General features: G+C 43.6%; 2 long non-coding RNA genes across 3 annotated transcripts in view; one reads left to right on the forward strand and one right to left on the reverse strand.

Moving 5' to 3' along the window:
- The window catches only part of LOC145652598 (uncharacterized), a 43,002-nt gene that overhangs the window by 15,229 nt on the left and 5,108 nt on the right, over positions 1-22,665 (forward strand). The window contains exons 1-2 of one of the 2 annotated variants that reach the window (XR_014118869.1): positions 12,479-12,588; positions 20,177-20,299. This is a non-coding gene — a long non-coding RNA (uncharacterized LOC145652598). Of the gene's footprint in view, positions 1-12,478; positions 12,589-20,176; positions 20,300-22,665 lie in introns of those variants that run through there. The other variant, XR_014118868.1, reaches the window with a different exon arrangement.
- Positions 3,250-22,587, reverse strand: LOC145652597 (uncharacterized). Its single transcript, XR_014118867.1, has 4 exons — positions 22,464-22,587; positions 22,226-22,387; positions 8,726-9,041; positions 3,250-3,575 (listed from the first exon to the last, which is right to left on the reverse strand). It is a non-coding gene; the product is annotated as an uncharacterized LOC145652597 (long non-coding RNA).

Consider the following 22,665-nt stretch of genomic DNA (forward strand, 5'->3'; position numbering starts at 1 on the left):
TATTTACACTGGATTTCTTTAACCAAATCTTTGTTTGGGTATATCAAGGCAAGGCAGAAAAACTAAATTAAATGTTAAATCTATTATTGTTTTTTATTCTTTTTTAAAAATTATTGCATTCTTTTATTGATTATGCTATTAATATTATTGTGCCAAATTGATTAATCATAAAAATAATATATGATCGATGCAGCATAAAAGTTAAAGATACAGTACATGCTCCAGGCACAAACTCAAAAGGGTGGGACACGCGTAACACAGTGACAGGTACTGTCCATCTGAAGAGCCATTTGCTCAACCATTTGGACTCACACTGGCTGTCAAAAAAGTGGGGCACCTCAGGGAGTTCTGCCCAAGCACACAGTAATTTGTTGACTATGTGGGCTACGTATGAATAAATCATTCATAACTCGTGCTTTCACGGAGTACATGCGGATTGTGTAAACAGATGGTAAAGAGCGTTCAGCCTTTAATGTGCCACATGCAGCTCTCCTCGTTCAAAGCCGCAGAGTCCGTCCTAGCGAGGGTCTTCAGCCAACTTCCAAGTATGAGGGAAATGCTGACGACGGACACCTCAACTCCGGCTCCGTGTGAACAGGTTATGGCATTATAACAGGTTTTGACAGTGGTGGGGACAAGAATAATATAAAATAATCTTACAGAGATTTTGGGAATTCCTCTCGGTTTTCAAAGGTTTGAATGTGTTGAAAATTCAACAGCCAGAGAAGGGAATGACCTCTGCAATTTCATTAAAGGAACCTATATAACCCTATATAACCATCTGCTAGATGGTTGATTATAATATTGTAAATTGATTTGATCCTTTCTTGATTCTTGTTTTAAGCGTAACTCCCTTTATAAGGTTTTGTCATTTGACAGTAAACAGAATATGGCTTTAACACTCTGCTCATTTCTGCTTTCTGACCCATCCCTGCAAAATTTAAAGTGCCGTCCGACTTGTCAAAACAACACGGAATGTTTTCATTTGTGTTGTGTTGGAGAGCCCGTCCCCGGTCATTTTTCATATTCCCGGTCATTCTTTTCATATTTCATGTTCTGTAGACATTACGTAGCTCAATGGTGAAAACCATTCAGCGAGAAGGCAGGCGGAGCACAAAAGGTGGATGGATGAAGAGTGGAGAAAAAGCTGTTTACTTTCCAGTCTGCTTCAGAATCTCGACTACACCATGAGAGGAGCTGGATCCAGGACCAAAGTTGTCAATCAGAGATGGCAGCTCCACCCTCATTACCCATGCATACATAACATACGCACACAGACATTCTTTTTGCTACCACCCACCCCCACACTTCCTCTCAAATCCCTTCCTTCTCCTGAATTCCATACTATTTTGCCACTAAGATATGATAATGTGCTGTAATACTTCGGTTATGTTACAGTGACAGAACATGCCTTTATTAGGCAGGACAGAGTCCTCCTTGACTGGCAGGACCAGTAGCAGGCTGTTCACCTCAATGCCTGACAGAAATGTTTCCATGTCCACCCTGCTGAGATGTGAGAACATGAGACTCCTTTGGGTGAAAAGACCAAAGTGAAAGACAGTGTGTGCATGTGTGTGCGTGTTTCTGTGTCTGTCTGTCTGTTTGTGTATTCAATAGAGGAAGAGGGAGGTGGAGTTGTTTTCTGAAGCTTAAGTCAGTCACTAAAGTGCACTTTATGCAGTAGCAGTAAGAACCCTACACCCAAGTACGGACACACACACACACGTGCACACCACCTGCATCACTGTTCTCTAGACATACAAAAATGTGCACACAGCCCCACCCAGTCTCTTGTCAAATGCATTTTCAAATGCATTTATTTATTATTTATTTTAGTAGGTAAGTCTCACTGAGATTGTAATCTCTTCTTCAGTAGGTTCTTTCTCATAATTTCTTGATTGGTATCTGATTAATAATAGTGGTAATTACAGCCTACCATAAGACTGTTATGAAAACTAAATGGCGCCTTCATTCCATCCCTAAACTCGAGCACAGAGAGCTCACATAAGGTAAAGCCAATAGTCCCCACAGGCTTGGAGAAAAGCAGACAAGCAGAGAGACAGACAGGAGGAGAGACAGACAGGCCGAGAGGCAGGCGCACTGGTGTTGGTGACACTACGGGCTATGTAAAGTGCACACACAACCAACATCCCAAATGTGTTAACCTGACACTGTGCGCAGTCATGTGATCCCTGCTCTGCCTATTTGAGGGAGCTGAGGGACAGTTAGGTGTGACAGCAGGACATTTTAAGGTTTCTGTACTTTTCATTCAGTGATACATGAAACACTTTCAGCTGTTTGAGTGTTAGTGCATCTGTGTACCCAACACTATGCCTCTTCTCCTGCTTTTCTTTACCTCTCCATCTCCATGGCAACTGATTGGTTTGTTTGTACCCGGGCCACTCAGTGTCAATGTCGCTGATGTCACTGAAAATCCTTCTTACTACTTGCAAAGTAGTAACATCTTATTTGTTGGTTTAAGTGTGGAAACCGGTATTCTAATGCACAAAGGCTTGGTGTTCAATAATGTTCCGCATATCCTTTGGTGCACACCTACATTAAGAACCTCCAGCATGAGACTGCTTATGGCTGGTTAATTAAACCCATGGTAGGGGAATATTCTGTTCAGCTGGAGGCCCACAGCAAGGTACGGGCGGCTAGCTTTTATCTTGGTCTGCGTAAGAGGTGATTAGCTTGGTGGGCGATGGCTTGTCTGAGCCTACTGAGCTAGGACAACACCCACTACTCTGCTGTGATAATGGTCGTATCAAAGTGTCAGCCAATGGGCATGTGCCACCTCAAACAAGGGTAGGCCTAACTTGTCTATGTGGGCGGGCTCAAATTGTTATGTGAGTGTGTGTGGGTCTGCTTGTCTTTGTGCCCTTTGCTAGGCAGCAATGTTATGAATTTTGGGTCAGGTGTTTTAAGAGAAGGGAGAATAAAAAATGATGGCATGGTTATATAAATAGCAAACATAAAGTGAGTTTCATACTATGAAAGTGTTTCATAATTTCACAATATGAAATAGCTCTACTTTTACAGTCAACTGCACATCCATATTTAGAGTCCATTATTTGGGTCCTAGCCCCATAATAAACACATCAACAATAACAACCCCTGTCTGAGGTTATTAGCAGTTGGTTTGTCAGAGTGGGTTCTTTAGTTTTGAGGAATAGAAAATAAGCCATTTTATTGATTAGCACATATGCAGTGTCCCATTCTCTACTAGATATGCAATACCACACACACACACACACACACACACACACACACACACACACACACCAAAACCAACAGGGTTTATTTTTATATTTTTATTCCACTTATTATAGAATAATGTACATTATTATTTATTATTATAACATATGACATTATTATTTATAATAGTTCAACTATGCAAAGGCAAATAGTAACTGTCACAAATAAGATGCACGTAGATGTCCACTATAGTACACCACTGACGCCCAATGTTCAGTCTCTAAGGGCGCATGCCCTTAACAGTGTGTCCATATCTGCTCTGTGGCTGTCATGGTGACAGGTTCATTCTTCATCATGCCCCTTAGTGCCTGTAGTCCCTGAAAATAACAGGCTTGTCATTTCTTACAAGCATGCATTATCTGAAATACCAGCTTAATCTGATCTGGATCTCAAACTTTGGACCACCGGCCTGTGAGAATTTCATGTTTCTTGTAAGAAATATAAAATAAATACCTGTGTTTAAATATAGAATTTGTTTTCAAATAAAACATTGCAGAGGACATGGCTCATACCACCCAACCTAAAACATATGAGTAGTGTGATCAGGAATGATTGGGGGAGGACACGACCCATATTGTTCCTCCAAAAACCACCCCTGTGCCGGAAGATACCATCAGGTATTTTATACTTAATGTACTTAATGTACCTGGTTGATGTGAAACACCTACAGGAAATTGTCACTTTTGCTCTGAGCACTATTGTCACTCTTGCTCACTATTTTCCTGCTACACCTGAAGCCTGAGTACAAAGCTCATGTTTTAATTTTTGATTTTTGTTGAGACTGGGGATGCAGGTTACACAGATGTTATGAGCTTTTCCACAATCAGTAGTGGTTATTCACTAGACAGCAAGGACTAATGGGCTAGTTTGTATATGACAGTCCAGGGTAGGGACTGTGGTTAATTCCCTTACATGCTTGTCATGCCCTGATCTGATAAGAGCATTCCATCACTGCAGTTATTGTCTTTTTACACGCAACATGGATGAAACTGCAAATGAAATGTGGAGTCTTAGCAGTAATTATATTCTATTGCTATCATTTTATTTTTTAGTAGTTTTTAGTAAATGTAAACGCTTCCCTAAGTATGAGCTTGCAAGCTAGTCACAACATTAACCTGTGGGAACATGCTGATAGCTGCTTAAAACGATGACTTAATAGTTGCTTGAAGTTCCAGTGTTTATTTGAGAATTAAGGGAAATTACTAGCTCAATTTGCACTATTACTTGAGTCCAGCTCTTGTTCATATGGCTTAGAAGCAGCTGACTTAGAGTTTCCCAGGTTAGCCTAAATATAGTATAATAACGGAAAATGTTAACACAACTAATGGAGAATAAAAGCTAGTCGATACCAATTAGCGTGGTCTCATTTACATAATTCCAGCAGTTTAGGTGAAGCTTCCCTTCAGGTCTTGTCATGCCACTCGAGTGTCTTTACCGCTGCTGGTTGGCTCCTAAGGGGCTGTCTATGTCTGAGAGCTGGGCTCTATTGCGCTCTGGCGCCAGCCCTACATGTCATAATAGGCCTTTGGAGTGCTGATTGCAGATTTAAAAAAAAAAAAAGTGGGGGTGTTGGTGGAATGTAGGCAAGGAAAAAGGCTTGCTGGTTATGTAAGGAACGGTGACTGCTTGCTGTATGTTCACAAAGTGGTGGTGCACTCCGCCTACAATACGCTTAACAATGCAACAGTTTTTATGACTCGCAGTTGCATTTGGAGGGGAGCTGATGATGACAGTTTTGAGGCTTTATGGGAAGTTGCACTGTCATTAAAAGCTCTCATTTTCATTCAAGCTCTTTTTTTAAGGACTGAGGATCGATCCTTGAGGTACTCCCTGGAATCGCTTGCATAGTGGCAGCGTTTGAAAATACAGGAATCCTGCTCAGCAAGTTAATGCTTCGATAAGCATCTGCAAAAGGAGAGGCACAGATTGCAAGAGAGACAGTGAGAGAAAAAAGGGAAGCAGGAAAACCGTCTAGTGGGCATACGTGTAGCTTGCAGGAGGGTATACAACAGGGGCACGGCTGTGAAGGTTGTGAGAAGGGAGCGCGAGAGAACGAGGGTACACAGATAGCATCTTCTCTGCCCTCCCAATGCGGAACAGTGATTTTATTTTAAACGCAGGCAGGCGAGCAATGACCTGTTCATTTCTAAGAAATTTAAAATAGGACAGTCGGGTCTCTCATTTGGAGGTCTTGATTATTTTTTAAACTTGATCCATTTCTTTTCTGTGCTCGCCCCTTCTTGTACCAAAACGATCTCCATCCAATGAAATGCAATAATGCATTCTTAAGATACACTGACAAATATTTACAAAATTAGCAAAGATATGCTGGAAGGAACCAAGTCCCGCATATTTATTTTGAAAATCTTTGAAAAAAAAGTGTAATCTTGTATCTTTATGACTTGATTGCTTTTCTCATGAAGTTGGTAAAAGTGGCTTTACAATCCAAATAGCCACCTACATCTGAGTGTAGTCATAGTGCCGGTGGTGATAAGGTGCAGATGTATATTATTGCCAGTGTGCAATTTTTAATATCGGAACCTGCGATCCAGAAACCTGCAGCTTTGCATGTGGTTGCTTAAGCACCCAAAAGTGAAGCTCAATGAAATGAATCACTTTCTGTTCTTTGCAGTGTAAATGGAACATTAGAGTTCATATGAATCAGGCTTGTTCACTGGGTTTTCACTGAACCATTGTGAACTTGGCGCCAGCATGCGTGCAAACAGGACCCATCTCTGGCGAACAGAGCCAGATGCACACACCACTTCTGGTCTATGCAGAACCTATCACAGCATCTTTAGGGTGTCAGTGGCCCGTGTACCAAATTGCTGCCATAATGTTTGTTAACGCAGTGGTTCCATTGTCATTGCTAAATGCCTTAGTGCATTTAACTGCAATGATTTGTAAAAGAGGAAGGTAAACATTTTTGATTACATTCAAGGGCATTAACTGTGCTTAGAGATTTTCCTATCTTCCTGATTCCAAATTACCATGAAATTATTTCTTGCCTTTGATTTCTACACGCACAAACATATACCAGTAATTGTGAATTACTCGCCACATTCATACATTATAATCAGGGTAATAGATTCCCCTGATAGTTTTATCGCAACATTTCAGGTCTTTTTTATTTCTAATTCCTATTTTAATACAAAATCAGGTTATAGAGTGTTAACCATGACCACTTCTCTCCTTTTTGCTCACCGAGGACACAAGTGATATCACCCAGCAGTGACGCACTTGGACACAGAATTGGCTGCAAATGGGGGGGAGGTGGATTACTCAGTGTTCATTAAAGAGCAGGACACCTTCAGCTGATGGCTTACAATGAGATTAAGTGTTAGCGAGACGTTTATCACAGCGGCTAATTGCAGCCTTATCAGTTGGGACACTAATGCTAATTGACTTAGGTCTTTTGACTGACAACCTGTGTCGCTGCCAGCTGAAAATGCTCGAGGGCGTTCCCTTAAGATGACCTCGCTGGGCGAGGGTCCCAGTCAGCTGTGGGTACGTGGCGAATGTGAGAGGTGGCTACATGGCGCACCCACCAAGAACAAAGCTAGAGTTTCACACTAATAAGCACTCAGGGTAACATGATATATGTCGTGCTTTGACACCACACGTCTCTCAATGAAGTTCAAGTTTAAAAGGGGCCCCAGCTGGATTACTTCTGTCACCAGTGGCACGTGGAAAGAAGACACAGTAATGTTCATTCAATATTGCTGCTGCTTCTTTATTTAGTGCCCACTAGCCTCGTGCCACAGAGCTCTGAAGCTGGAAGAAATGGCAGGAAGCAACTGAATAGCTCTGGACATGCCGTTTAGGCCGGCTTGCTTTAGATCCGTGTCTATGTCCCGCAAGCGAACCTCAGTGGCCGCCATTCCAAAGCCCGTGGCGGGTTGCCAGATCTCCAGCCTGATCTGTGTGTATTCCCACTTCCCACTTCTTCACCAATCGTGCGATAAAGCTGTGATTGCAGCCTAAGCTCGTCCGGGAACATGTCCCTTTAAATACACTCTCTTAATGAGGCTAAAAGGTAGGCCAATGGCCATTGAATGGGTTGTGGTGGGCCAAGAGGAAGTTGTTCGTTGAGATATCACACCAATTGCCTTTTCCCTTTCTGCCGTTTCAGCCACCGTTGTGTATCTCACAGACATCCGCTGACTTGTTAGAAGTGGCCTTTGTTTTTCTAGATTTATTTTTCACCTTGAAGTACATCAAGTTATAAAGTGTGTTCCACCAGCGATTTGTCCTTTTCCCGTTCCATGTCTTGGGTTGTAAATTGAGCTGATTTATAGTAGGTGTTATTGTGGGTTACCTGACTATAGACAACCTGTTTTGACTTGTCTGCTATGTTTAAAGATAAAGCAAGCAAAAAAGAAACCAGACTTCAGTTACCATTCGTCTATAATTATTATTTTTCCTGTAAATGTATCAAATTTCCTGTAACATCCCTAAGCTGCAAAGTCAATGGTGCGTTGTTTCTACCAGCTGGTGAGCAAGAAATTCTGTAACAATTCTGCCTGAATTTTTGCCAGCATACCGGCATATTTACATCTTATTCAGGTTGATTTTTTGGTACATTAACCATGGATAAAGTACAGAACAACTATCGTGAGCAGAAACATTCATATAAGCTCTGGGGAAGCATTTTAACGCCACTAATCATTTTGTGGTTATTTGTTTCCTCTTGGTTTCCTTTGGGCCGCACTGACTCCAAATCTGAACATTCTCAGTGTGTCTTATTTGTCATTCTCACAAGGCTTATAGGCAGGTCCCCTCTGACCAACACTGTCAACCCCAAAAATTATGATACAGTTTCGTGCATGTATGCCTGAGTTTGCTTTGTCCATTGTTGGCATGGCAAGCATTGTTGCACCGTAGTGGGCTTTGTCATTCAGGTACTGATGGCCGGATTCATATGGTTGCATGGATACATTTATTTGCCTCTAGTAATACAACGAGAGTTTAAGGTTCACCCCTTGATATACACACCTTTGTTAGTGTAGGGAAAATGTAGGGCTATAATTCTGTGTTTGTTACTGCATTGTATCTTGCAGCTTGGCTGCTATGGTTGCTTTTGCAATAAGGGCCATCTATTTCCATCCAAGTCCATGAGCAGAGACAGAAGCAGTGAGCAGAGAAGTGAAGACAAATATTTGTCTGACAGATGTATTTTTCCATGCTGCGTTAGCACAGAAGCTAAATGGCAGCCAAGCCGCTGAACAGGACACTAAGACATGAACCTAGAGATGGGGAGAGAGAAAGTGTGTGTGTGTGTGTGTGTGTGTGTGTGTGTGTGTGTGTGTGTGTGTGTGCGTTGATCATCAGGAGGACAGGGAGGTTCTGTGACGGCAATCAAGAGTAAATAAACAGTGTGTGTCCATGAGAAAATCTGCATGTTTCACGCTTCAATGCAGCTCCGAATTATGCCATAACGACTGGCTTTTTCTCTGAACCCACTTACCTTTGATGAGGTGGCAAGAGGCTTAACTGTTTGCTTTGGCAAGCCGAGCAAATGCCTTTCTACAAACATGCTGAACAAGCCATGGGGGCCGCAGAGGCAACAGCTCCTTCCCAACCGCCTCGCCTCGGGCCGGTGCGTACCCCAAGCCTTCCCCACGCCCGCTTCTCAGCACAGCACTCGACCATCGTGCGAGGCTCGCACGGAGGATACTTGTCATCTGCGGCCGTCACTGGTCCGCAGTTTGTGAAGCGTGTAACGGAAGTCCTGCAGACCCAAGTCTCAGTCAGCACTCGAGACGCACCTGCCGAACTCCCTGCTAAAAGTAGAATCGTGAGATTAATAGCAGAGAGTAGCTACACAGTGTCAAGCTGTGCTAGTCACAAGATGAGCTGAGCTCAAAAAGCACAGCTTTTAGCAAACAGTTAGTTTCCTTTTATTTAATGAGTGTATCATAATGTATCATAATAAAGAATCATCTATAATGAACTCCTTGCCTAATTCTTAAAAACCCATGTCCTAATAACACCTATATCAAGTTATCCTGACTCAGAAACCTTTACCTGTTTTGCTGGACTAATGAATTTTTATGTTGAACAAAAGGACGTTCTGTTAACATTTTCCATATTTAAAGAATGTTTTATTGGGCAGAGGGAATTATTCCTTAAAAGCTTAGAATAATTAAGATGCAGGCCAACATCAATAGAGAACCTGTTATGGTGGTTAAAGCTTTTCGTCTTTTCAGAATGTTAGCATATTCCATGGTCTGTTTAAATGTCTGTATGCCTGTGCTTGAGACTACCTCAACAGTCTTGTATAAATTGCAGACACTTCTTCTTTCCTCATGCCCACTTGTTACAAAGACAAATTTGTGCTGGTGTTTTCTTTTTGGTTTTTTTTGTTTGTTTGTTTTGTTTTTGCTTGTCAGTTTTATTTGTTTGTTGTTTAACTTTACCTCTGTCCCTGAGTGCTGTCTGGTAATTAGGGCTTGTACCTCATAGTATCACAGGGTCTCCTCTTTTGTCTAACAGAGAAATCTTCCTATTCTACAGTCACTACAGTCACGTTTGCACATGGCACTTGAATAGGTTGAATGAAATTATATTTCCTTTCCTTGCCTTGTTAGAGCCAGCAATAGCTCTGTAGTCTAGAAAGCCAGTTCCCATCTTAACCACACATGCAATTACACACACATAAAAATCACCTTAGATCCCTTCATACACACAGTCAGAAAATACCTTATAAGATTTCACTTGTGCAAAACATTATGTAGAAATATTGTACACAACAATTAGGGAACCCACTAGACATGTCTTAACCAATTACTGATTGTGATACTACATTTTTTACATAGTAACACTTTAAATATGCACTAGATCTAGTCGATGATGAACATATATGGTACTGGAAAAGGTAAATGGATCTGAATGAGAGGTAATAGTTTGCTTAGTAACCTGGACGCTTATCTTTGCAGAGAGTGAAAGGCTGTACCTGTCATCTCTTTGCCCTGCTACACTTAACTTACAAGTACACGTACATGCACACATTCGGGATTATGTAAGCAGCCTCCTTCTACACACACACACACACACACACACACACACACAAACACACACACACAATCGGGATTCTGTAAACTGCATCCTCTCGTCTATTTTCAGTTAAACTAATCTACACACTTTGGAACTTGTGAGTCTTTGAAACCAGAAACAGACTTCACAGATGGAAACACACACACACACACACACACACACACACACACACAAACATGCGCGCGCACACAGGCAAACACCTCCTCCACACACCAGCCCCCTCCATAGGATCCATACTGAATATTCCATTACCTGCTTCCCATGGCCGAAATAGCTGCTGTCTCCTTACCCCTCTCTGCTCTGTCCTTTACTGACCTAGTGTAGATGCTGACAGATGCCTTTGATTAATGATGATCTGTTTCCCTGAGCTAAAACCCCTTTCCTCTCTTCCGGAGGCACAACCATTAGTCACTGAGTGTAACCTGAGTACACACGTGTGCGCGCACACACCAGACAATGTTCACACCGGATTTAGACTTTTTTTTTTTTCTTTTCTCACAGGTGGGTGGAATGTTGATGGCTAATGGATTACATCTCTGCCAGCGAGCCAACCATAAACGTATTACATAACTCACAGTGATTATCAAGTCACAAGTGATGATTTATTGCATATTGTCTGACTCATAATTGTTTTGTTAGTGAAGCATAAACATGCGTTGGTGTGCGGCAGTTTTTAAAATGCCTCATAAATATTCATTGTTGCTGGAGCTGGGGTGTCTCACACAACATTCTTTATCATCTGTGGACGCTGGTGAAAGGATGTATCGATACTTCCGAAGTCTCGTCTCTTAGTAACGGTGTGTTGCTGCGATGGCAGAATACATTATGTAAGAAAGTCTATCATGCTGTCAATAGTCTCTTTCTATGTGGATTATGATTCTTGCTACATGCTTCTCAGGTAGCACGCTTTCTGCTTTTAAGTGGAGTGTGAAAATATTTAACTTGGAATGGGAAATGCAGGATAATCCTTGTTTCCTTACATGAAAAACTTTAATAACGATTAAACATATTAGAGGCAAAGTGACAGTGTTATTAAATTCCTCTGCACATCAGCTGGGGACAGGCAAGGTGCTTTTTTAGAGCATAATTGTACATGGCTATTTATAATTCTCTTTTGGGTGTAATCTAGTTTCTTGTAGATCTAATCAAATCTCATTAAGATGTAATCTTTTCCCATGGGATGGGAGACACATGCACCTCATCTGGAGGGTTTTATTATTTTTTGCTCTTGCATTATCTCGGATGGTCATCAAGCCTCCCCCCTGCCCCTTTGCTTTGCAAAGTCTAACCTTGCCTTCAGGCATGCCACGTGAAGAAATCGAAATGGGGCGCTGCTCTTTAAACTGCGTGTAATTGGGAGTTTCCGGGCTGTGGCAGACCTACATGTGATGGAGCAGACAGCAGGCAAAGAAGTTTCCCAAATTATACTGATCTGTTAAGGGAGTGGCAACTGAAGAAATGACCCTGAATGGGTGAAATACATCGTTAAGAAAAATACCAGGCGTGACATGAACACGAATTGTGGTAGGAGGAAGTTTTGTTAGCTGAGAGACCCAGGATAGCAAGCAAAGGCAAAAACTATTTAAAAGAGGTCTTCACTGTTCTGAAGATCTAGCTGCCAATACAAATTGAGCTCTGTAACTCCCTCACCTGATGGTATTTGTGTTTTGTTCTAGTCTATATGCTGCTTTTCTTTTCAGTCAAAAATGGCTCAACTGAGTAGTGCAGTAGAAACGCTTCAAGAGATTACGAGTTTGATCCCTGATAATGCCACAGCAATCTGTGGCTGGGAGCCTGAGAGAGCAAAATTGGCTGTGCTCTCAGGGAGGGAGGGATGGCATGCACACTCTCCCCTGTCAATCACCATGACACTGGCCAATCATGGGTGTCTGTGAGCTCATGCAGCCTCTGAGTTGCATGTTCTTTGGAGGAAGCATGTGACAGCCCTGGTTTGGTTGGCAGATGTAAAAAAAAATCTGCAGTTCTGAGACCAATACTAGTTCTGAGGCCAGTTCCAGTTCTGAGACCAGTTCCAAAGCTTTTGGGAGGGGCAGACAAATTGGGAGAAGTTGGGGCTTCTCGGTGGATAGCCGGAGTTTGGTGTTGCAGTTGTTTTTAAGCACAGACCTTGGAATATCTGGGAACTGACTATGACTAAAATAAGGACAAAAACTGGGAAAAAATCCCACCCCCAAAAACAGGGCTAAACTTAAAGGGATCATACACTGCTTGGCCAAAAAAAAGGTCACCACCTGGATTTAACTAAGCAAATAGGTAAGAGCCTCCCATTGGATAATTACTACATGGGTGATTATGTTTTCAGCTGGCAACAAGTTATTTAACCCTAACTGATGCAGTGAGTAGCTTCTCATTTGTTAAACAACCATGTCAAAAGACACATCCTGTGGTCATGAAAAAGATGTTAATCTGTTTCAGAAGGGTCAAATTATTGGCATACATCAAGCAGAGAAAACATCTAAGGAGATTGCGGAAACTACTAAAATCAGGTTAAGAACTGTCCAACGCATTATTAAAAAGTGGAAGGACAGTGGGGAATCATCATCTTCGAGGAAGGAATGTGGTCAGAAAAAAATCTTGAATGATCGTGAACGGCGATCACTTAAACGTGTGGTGAAATCAAATTGTAGAAAAACAACAGTAGAACTCAGATATGTTTAATAGTGAAAGTAAGAGCATTTCCACACGCACAATGCGAAGGGAACTCAAGGGATTGTGACTAAACAGCTGTGTAGCCTTAAGAAAACCACTTGTCAGTGAGGCTAACTGGCAAAAAACAGCTTCAATTTGCTAAGGAACATAAAGATTGGACTCTGCAGCAATGGAAGAATGTCATGTGGTCTGATGAGTCCAGATTTACCCTGTTCCAGAGTGATGGGTGCATCAGGGTAAGAAGAGAGGCAGCTGAAGTGATGCACCCATCATGCCTAGTGCCTACCGTACAAGCCTGTGGAGGCAGTGCTATGAACTGGGGTTGCTGCAGTTGGTCAGGTCTAGGTTCAGCAATGTTATGTGCCCAAAGAATGTGGTCAGCTGACTACCTGAATATACTGAATGATCAGGTTATTCCATTAATGGGTTTCTTCTTCCCTGATGGCATGGGCATATTCCAAGATGACAATGCCTGGATTCATTGGGCTCAAATTGTGAAATTGTGGTTCAGGGAGCATGAGACATCATTTTCACACATGGATTGGCCACCGCAGAGTCCAGACCTGAACCCCATTGAGAATCTTTGGGATGTGCTGGAGAAGACTTTGCGCAGTGGTCCAAATCTCCCATCATCATTACAAGATCTTGGGGAAAACTTAATGCAATTCTGGACAGAAGTAAATGTTGTGACATTGCAGAAGCTTGTGGAAACGATGCCACAGCGAATGTGTTCCGTAATCAAAGCTAAAAGCGGTCCAATGAAATATTAGACTGTGTGTGACCTTTTTTTGGCCAGGCAGTGTATTTCACATCAAATTTTAAGCGAATCACATGGAAAAAGTTGTCAACAGATGAATTCCATTTCATCTATTGGATGAGTAACTCATAGCCTAATTCAATGGCATCCTGTAACCTGGAGCAAATCCTGGAGCAAATCTTCACTTTTTTGCACAATTTCACAGCATGTCCCCATGTTACAAGCTGCAAAATATCGTTTTCCCAGGCACACAGCTTAAAGGAAATGCTTTTATTGATAAGGACTTAACCCAAAGAAAAACCGCACAGCTCATTTCAGAGCCTCCCGAAATCAAAATAAATTACCCGAAACACAGTTCTGGCACCGGCAATAGTTTAAATATTGGCAAAGAGGGTGCCCATCGAAAGAGTTGCAAATTCATTTTGGTTGCTGTGGAAAATAAAAAAATACAAAACAGCACTGCGACCAAGTGATTATTTGGGTCCTATAATCAAATAACCAGCATGTGGTTAAGTGATCCCTACTTAATGTTTCTCTGGATGCCCCTAAAAACAGGGCTTAGTTGCTTAAACGCTATATAGCCATTTGGCTGCGTTTTTGGTGCCTGCCGAGCGCGCACTGTGGGAAATTTGCAGCCTGTTTCGTGTCATGTTTTGAGAGCTGCGGCGTGTGTTTGAGCCGAGCACCTCTGGCCTCCTCTCCACAGGGCTCCAAACCGCAGGTACTGTGCAGATGGCCAGCCCGTACATGATCGAGTTTGCCTGGCTATGCCCGCCTGGACAGTGCTTATAGCGGAGCGGCAAGACGGCAGCAGGTGGGAGAGGAACGCAGAGGGGTTAAGAGAATGGCAGTTCCTGAGTCCAGTTCCAGTTCTGAGACCAGGACTATGTCTGAGACCAGTTCCAAAGCTTTTGGGAGGGGGAGACAAATTCGGAGAGGTTGAGGCTTCTCAGTGGATAGCCGGAGTTTGGTGTTGCAGTTGTTTTTAAGCACGGACCTTGGAATGCAATGCAGTATCTGTATGGTCACCCTCATAAAAAACCCTGGGCCAGACCAGCAGTCAGGCAGTGCATGATCAAGCCACTAGAGACCTTCATAGTAGCAATGCTTGAAAATCTAAAGACTCACAGAGATTATATATCTCTGTAGTATCAACTATATAGTGTTTAAGCAACTGAGCCCTGAAAATCTAAAGACTCCCAGAGATTATATATCTTTGTAGTATCAACTATATAGTGTTTTAGTAACTAAACCCTAAAAATCCAAAGACTCACAGAGATTATATATCTCTGTAGTATCCTTTGCAGCATGATTATGAATCTGAAATGCAACATGCAGTCATGTGCCGCCCACCTACGTGACCTGTATATGCTCTTCAAGCCGACAGAAAAGCACAATGTTCCGGAACAATGTTCCAGAATATTATTGAATGTTTTCAGTCGACTTTATCCTGCGCCCCTTTTCAGCCATGATTTATAGACCTCACAGAGGCAGTGTTGATGCCCCTGTAAATCTGCCAATCCATCAGTCTTTTATATGAGATTGCCGGTGTGCATTGCAATACCCAGAGGCCTTCTTTGCAGGCCAGAAACCCATATCCAACCAGGAGGCTTCCCTTCCTCACCTGGGCCACCATATGCAGGATCTGAGCGCAGAGCTGTGCGGTTTCTAAACACTGGGGAAAAATATTGACTGGGAGCGTTGAAGCCTGGCTCTTTATTTAGTCACGGGTTGATACGCATTTAGTCAGGTGAGGCCAGAGCGACAAGTATTGGACGCTGGTCAGGCGACAGAAGCAGCAGTGCAACAATGCACAGCTGTGTCTGCATTCAAATGTGTGTGTGTGTGTGTGTGTGTGTGTGTGTGTGTGTGTGTGTGTGTGTGTGTGTGTGTGTGTGTGTGTGTGTGCATGCGTGTTTGTGTCACATCCCCCATGGGAGGGAGGGCCACGCATTCTCAGTAATGCATTTGCAATAAGAGTTCTTTCATCCCAACGGTGCTCCATTTGCGTGACATGTCACATGCCGTTGATTCCTTCCCAAACATGTCTGATGTCCCATGCAAGCGAGGTTCCTTTCTGGATTTGGAGGGATGCTTACCTTACTGTGCTGGGGTAATACCCAGAGAGCGGTGGCGAGGTTAATCTATATGGAGCTAAAGACACGGCCCCGCCTCAGGCTGCCTGCTCGCCAGGGACCGTTTGATCTTGCTCCTGCCTACATGCCCTGGCTAGTGGGAGGGCTAGGTTGATGACGCGCACTTGTGACCTTCTCTAAGTGACACCACATGCTCGCTATGTCAGGGCAGCGATATCAGCAGCTCCCTCTTAGCCCTCTGCAATAACGGCTGTGATTAATATGATATGACAGCTGAGATTGTTGCCGGCCAAAGCATTCGTCTTTATTTATTTATTTATTTCTCGTTTAACGGCCTTTTTATAGTCCGTTTGCACTGAGAGAGTAACTGCGGTCACGGGACTTCCTGACTTACTGGGGAGTGTGAGAGCGTTTCGGAGAGGGAGCGAGAGAGGAGCGTTTACTTCTGCGTATTTTTTCCTAATGGCTGAACAAACAAGGCTGCATTTTCTCCAGCAGAGTTATCAGTAGTGGGAGAGATGGGACAGACTGTTTTTACTGGAGGAGACAATGGGAAAGAGGGGAGGGACAGAGGGAAGTTAGCATGCGGCTATTGTGAACATGCAGGAATCTGCGTTTCATTATGCCCGCGTGATTTATCTCTAATCCCCATTTAGTGTGACGTATCCACCAATGACGCGCTGTGGGAACCTCACCACGGCCAATGAGAGACAAGCTGTTGTAGTTCAATGCAACTTGTAGGACCCCCATTTCTCTGGGGATTCAAGAATATGTTTTCGACACACTTTTATTGCTTTACCCCTCTGCTGGTTTATTCTTGAGTTGGTCTTTCAGTTTGGTAGGACACACAATCGAGTAGTCACGTTCCATTTCTCATAATCTAGTGCCAGTTATTATCTCATCTCCTTCACCCTCTTTCTCTTTCACTCTTCCTCTCTTTCATCTCACATACTGTTTCTCTCTCCCTCTTGCTCAGGCTCTCTTGCTCTCTCGCTCACACACAAATCAAGTGTTTAGAACCAGATGGGCGTCAGTGACATTTGAGATGAAAAACAGTCAAATTAAAGCTCTTAAGATTTATCTAATGACAAAATGATCAGATACTAATATTAAACCAGTTTTTAATCATTATAGATATTGTTGTTGATAAACACGGACGGGAACGTGGCCGAATTTCATTTGTGCTCTCCTATAAAATTTGTCAAATGTCACTTACTCCCCCCCTCTGGTTCCAAGCGCTCCAAACGTATCTGGCCAAGTGATTGCACTGAGCAAGTGACATCCTGCAAGGAAACATTTCAAACTGAGCTGCCCATAATCCTGGCAGCCCAGACAGGCTGAAGGAAACACGAGGAGTCTGTGCTGTCATTACATCACAGGCTGCGGCAAACCAGTGGCCCAGGGCGCAGGGGGCTTGATTGTCTTGTGGAGAAACTGGCACTGCTCAGGCAGATTCAACGTGATGGTTCGGAGGTCTACCATAACACCACAACTTCGCTTGGCTGGGAGTGACGGTCCTAACTGGCCTTGCCGGTTCGCAGTCGATTCCTCATGCAAACGTACTTTAAACCGTTTCAGCGCTAATTATACTGTATTGGAAAAAATATGGGGCCAGACATAAACTTACTGCCTTTTATGCAGTGAACACTTTGTATATGGATTCACTTGAATTACTTGCTGCAAGTTAGCTCATACTTTAACGTCATATTCATGACGTGTATGGGTCTGCTCAGGATTAAAGTAGATGATATATGACAGATGATGTCTTTGTAAAGTCATAGACTCTTTCTCAGTAAGACTGCATGATGTCAGCAACTCATGACCTTACCTACATGACATCATGGTGACAGTATCGGGGTCAATAAGTGAGCAGAGTAAGCACATTGGTTTATAATTTATGATGTTGGGGACACTGAGTGCAGGAGGAATATGGGAGTTTTATGGGAGTCCAGAAAGACATTTCTGTTGGACTACCCATCCCTTGCATTTTTCAGGCGTGTTTAGACTATAGAGCTTAGGTTTGGCAAGGTTTTGTTGATCGTACACTCAATTCATCATGTCTGCATAACTGTACTCTATCGAGTATTGTTCTCGATAGATCAAAGTAGTCAAACAGACTAAAACAACTGACAATCTTTTTTGACAGCCACCCTGCTGTATGTGGGGATTTAAGCCTCTGATTAATGGGGTGATTATCCATCCCAACATGCCTAAATAGCAAAGGGGAGGGAAGCAGAGGACACATAGGGAGAGAAACAGGAACCCGTGTGTATTTTCTTTTCCATCTCTGAATTTCCCCCCCGTCATGTGAGCATGATGGCCACACTCACGTTCAGAATTCAGCTGTTCTCGTGGGCTGTTAAGATATTTTTGGCTTTTAACAAAAGATGCCACAGCTATATGTAGATGCTCAGCAGCAGAGCTACAAAGGCCCACATCGCATCTGAACAAGTGCTTTAGCATTTAAATAATGTCTGGAAGATTGTCAAGCAGATAAACAAACACACCTCGCTGTCTGGGGTTCACAGTGGACTGGTTCCCACCCGTTTTCTTCAGAATAAATGAATAATCCATGTAAAATTCAGGTTTATGATGTCATTTCGGGCCTAAGACACGCATTTGGACCATCAGGCATAGTCCTGGGAGCACAAGATTTATTGCTTTAGGAGCAAGTAAGGTGTGGTAGAGGGTTCAGATTATCTGATGCTCAGGTTCTCTTTTTGTTGTCTTCCATTCAAAAGATATGAATGTTACAGATATAGCCAGTGTAAGTTATTTCATGGCCATTGAGAAAGGTAACTCAAGTTGCCGAATTTACATATGATGTAGTTCTAGCAATGGTATCTAACAACTACTTTGTCTTTTGAATAGTTGACAAGGCATATATGTTTGAATTTGACTGCATACTGATTTTGCTATCAGTAAGACATTTATAAATGGCTGTTGCCTTTAAAACTGTCCCCATGTTTTTATAAGCAATCTTTTACCAATTTTGACAAATTATTTTGGATCTCCAAAACAGGAGATTGTACAGTATTTTGTTTGTATTGAATCTCAGTGAGCCAAAAAACACATCAATAGACACATTTATATTTAGGACAGAAACAAAACCCACCCTATCCAAAAATAACACTAACATAACAGTACAGTTAGCAACATTAATAATCTCTCTCTCTCACACCGCCTTACTCACACCCACCTGTCTGGTTTTCTATGGTTTGTTTTTATTTCTGTCAAGGGACAATTAGCACTCATTGTGTAGCAACCGCCGAATCCTAAACCGCAAACCACAACTGCTCCCCTCAGACTAAGAGTGCATGAGAGGTAACAGCACATCCCAGCCACTCTTCTCCATACGTTTATTGAAGAGCAGGGCGACATCACCATAGTCCACGTTTAAGGTTGCTTGCGGAGACATTGATATTGCCTTTACAGAAGCAATTTTGGTTACAGTTCACATGCTTTGCTTATGTGAATCGCAGAAATGCAAATGGCTGTTATCCTTAGTATTAAAGAAAAAGTCATAATAGATTTGAATGCTTGTTAGCTATGACTGTGAAGTTAATTGAAAGGTGCTGAGTAGGGGTGAAGTATGCACTCTGGAAAGCATAACAATAACCATAATCACAGGAGATCCCTCTTTGAGCTACACTGTAGCAGCAATGCCTCATTCAGTAACCTGAGCATTATTTCTGTAAGAGCCCTATATAAGAAAAAGCCGGGTAGCCTTCTCCAACCTTATTACACTCTTCCCTACCTGAAACAACATAGGCTCACATTCTTTCACAAGCTCTTATAGGACAAACCACCTTCCCCCACTCCACCCTGAAACCTGTGTGTACGGTTAAGAGTCCTCTCCTGGGTTTTGTAATGCTGTCTAATGGCGTCTTTAGCCAACAGGCATTATCCTGGCGGGACATGTCTTAGCTCTGCAGTACTGTGAGCCAGTGTCCACGCAGCCTTTGGTTCCCAGGGGCCCCTCACTAATAGATAGAATCAAGGAGACAATCAGACGTTCTTCGCTGCCGCAGAAAATAGCAGGCAGGCATCCATGGCATTCAAGAAATGCCTGGTCCGGCACCGCTCTGCAGGACGGCCCATGCAAAATATGCAAAATAACCTGAACCCATTTTTGTTGGTCAGCAATTACATGGGATAAGAGTGTGGAGCTAAAGCAGACCCAAACAAACCTGGCAAGAGGTCTTAAAAAAAGACCCATTACCATGTGCTAAAATCTGTTTCTTTCCCAGCTACTGTAGAACTAACAGCTGCAGATCAGTGCTGGACCACCATTAAGACTTCTGTATGGTTGGGCCATAACTGTAAATTCTCCTTTCAGATGTAATATTGAAGAAAGAAGTAAGAAGCCAAGGCGAGTCTCTGCAATCCAGTGGCAGGGCTTTCACCGAGAGATTTCTGCCCAGACACTGCAAACTACTCCTGGGTTCAGCCTCCTGAAAAGGTGGGTAGGGAGGGGGCGAGTTGGGCCTGGAGCCCAAACTCATACCTCATCAATCCTTTCGCAGCCCAGCCGCAGGTCTGCATGATGAATTGCAGCGGTAATTTCGTATGAGCGCCACTTCACAAACCCGCCTGGCAACGGCCCGTCATTAATAAAGCAGCTCGACTGGGGGAAAAATGGCCAAATTATTACCATATGTTCCCTTCTTGGAAAGCAGCATCACCTTATCAAGTGTTGTTTACTCCCTTTGACAGCGACACAAAAGCATCTTTGCTCCGGCCTCGTGTCCTGGCTGCAGGGCCCAGCAGATAGAGGTGCTGACACCACATGCTCTCAGCTCAGCAGTCGGTGCCTTTCATTTGTGAGTCGTGGTTGGCCAGCTACCGCTAACAATTTATCATTTACAAGAGGCCCCAAAAGTCAAAGGGCTAAACTAGCAAGGAGATAATGGCTACTCCAGCACCAATTTTCACGAATGATACACGTGTAACTGGACGCTGTTGTTGGCCTGCTCCCATTGAGCTGTGTTCAAAAACAGCTGCTTAGGCTCCTGAGTGGTGCAAGAGCAAAAAAAGGAATCCACCCTATCACTGAGTTTGCTGCTTCAGAATCGGTGTTGCTCTTCGGTTTGCGTGACTCTGTCCTCTGGCAAACCCGGCGACATCGATCACAGACATCTGCGCGCTCACACCTGCTGACCAGGGCAGTCGCTGCTTTCCTCAGAGTGTGTCCCGCTGCAGAAACCACTGTTCGTAAAGGAACAGCACCAACTGCTGAGCTGTGAGCATGTGGCATCAACACCTCTGTCTGCCTGGCACCATGGCCGAGGCTCAAGACCAAAGACCGCTTTGTGTAGCGGCGCAGGCGTTAGTTCAGGGAGATGTGACGCTTGACTTCACACATCTCGGCGAAAGCACGTACTTTCCTGAACCCTCAAGTGTCAGAAGTTGTACGACAGGGTGGGTGAGAATTGGCGTAGTGCCTAAAATTGGGAATAAAATAGGGTAACGTTAAAAGGAAAAAACAAAACAATAGAGGCGTCCCCTGCAACGCCTACAGCTAGAAGTGTTACAAAGGCCAAGAACACAATCCGGCCAGGCCAGCGACAGAATGGCTGGTGTCATGAGAGGGGGGAGACAGACGGAAATCCGCGTGGGCCCGGGGGAGGTGTCAGACATTGCAAGTGCCCGGCATATGGCACTGCCCTGGCGCCATGGCAATGACCGTGGGAACACTAGAGGCCATTGAAGTGTGGCACTTCCTTCTGTCTGAGCTCACCATAAGTCAGCACGTATGGTGTGAGCAAGGCTCTAAACTTAGCGTACCACATCCAAGTCCCGCCGTCCAGCTCTTTGTTTTCACACCACGAATGTGGCGTTTTGGCATTTTCTATTTGATTTGAAATATGGGAAAGGGGTCTTGAGAGAGGTAGGAATGTCATCTAATAATGAAGACAGATTAGTCCTGGGTATCGATTTACCAACCAATGTTGTACTTGGCAGGTTTTTTTTTTTTTTTTTTTTTTTTTTTTTTTTTTTTTTTTTTTTAACGACGGCAGGAATAAGTGCTGCAATTGTAGTGGAGTGGTGGCGTACATGTTTGTACCATGGTTTCCATGGTACAGGGCAAGGCTCTCCACATGAGAATGTCATTAGTGTGTTAGTGGCAGGTCAAATGTTAGAATGAAAACATTCTAACTGAAAATACCAATAGAAATATTTGCAACTTTGATGATGGAAAAAACAAACAAACCCAAAGTTTGTAAGAGCAGATCTGGAAACAACATGAAATATGATCGCTTTCCTTTGCTGTTGTTTTTAGAAACGAATCAGTGGCAATATTTCTGGCAGTAATCAGTGATGGTGCTGATGCTTTTGCGTGGGTTCGTAGCGTCCACATTATCCCGCCAGAACTGCTGCAACTGACCTGGCTGGGGTTCAGCAGGGGCAGCACGCCGATGATCCCCACACCCTTTGAGTCATGCTGATTGGCAGCGACATCTGTCTTGTAGCGTCTTGGATTTGGTGGTACGTAGGGGTGGACGGGGGAGGGCGGGGGTGGTGGTGGAGGTTAGGCGCCATGCTGTGCCTGGGGGGTTGGGGTTGACAGTTAGGGGCGGGTGGGGTTCAAAGGGCCAATTAGGTCAGAGGGTTGGCATGCTTACCAGGGGTCGGCCCACTTGGCCTTGAAGACTTCTGCGTGTGACGGATTGTCAGCCAGATCTTGAGAGCAGGCCCCGCATACTCCGCCCGTGCATCCCTGTTCGGCCCGCTGCTTTTTTGAGCACCGGCGGTACATTGTCAGCGAACGTGCCAAGCCAAACACATTACAAAATTAGAATCATGTATGCTGTTTTCTGGTGTGTG

The sequence above is a fragment of the Electrophorus electricus genome, chromosome 20, assembly GCF_041902795.1.
Source record: "Electrophorus electricus isolate QZ-2024a chromosome 20, ASM4190279v1, whole genome shotgun sequence".
NCBI lineage: Eukaryota > Metazoa > Chordata > Actinopteri > Gymnotiformes > Gymnotidae > Electrophorus > Electrophorus electricus.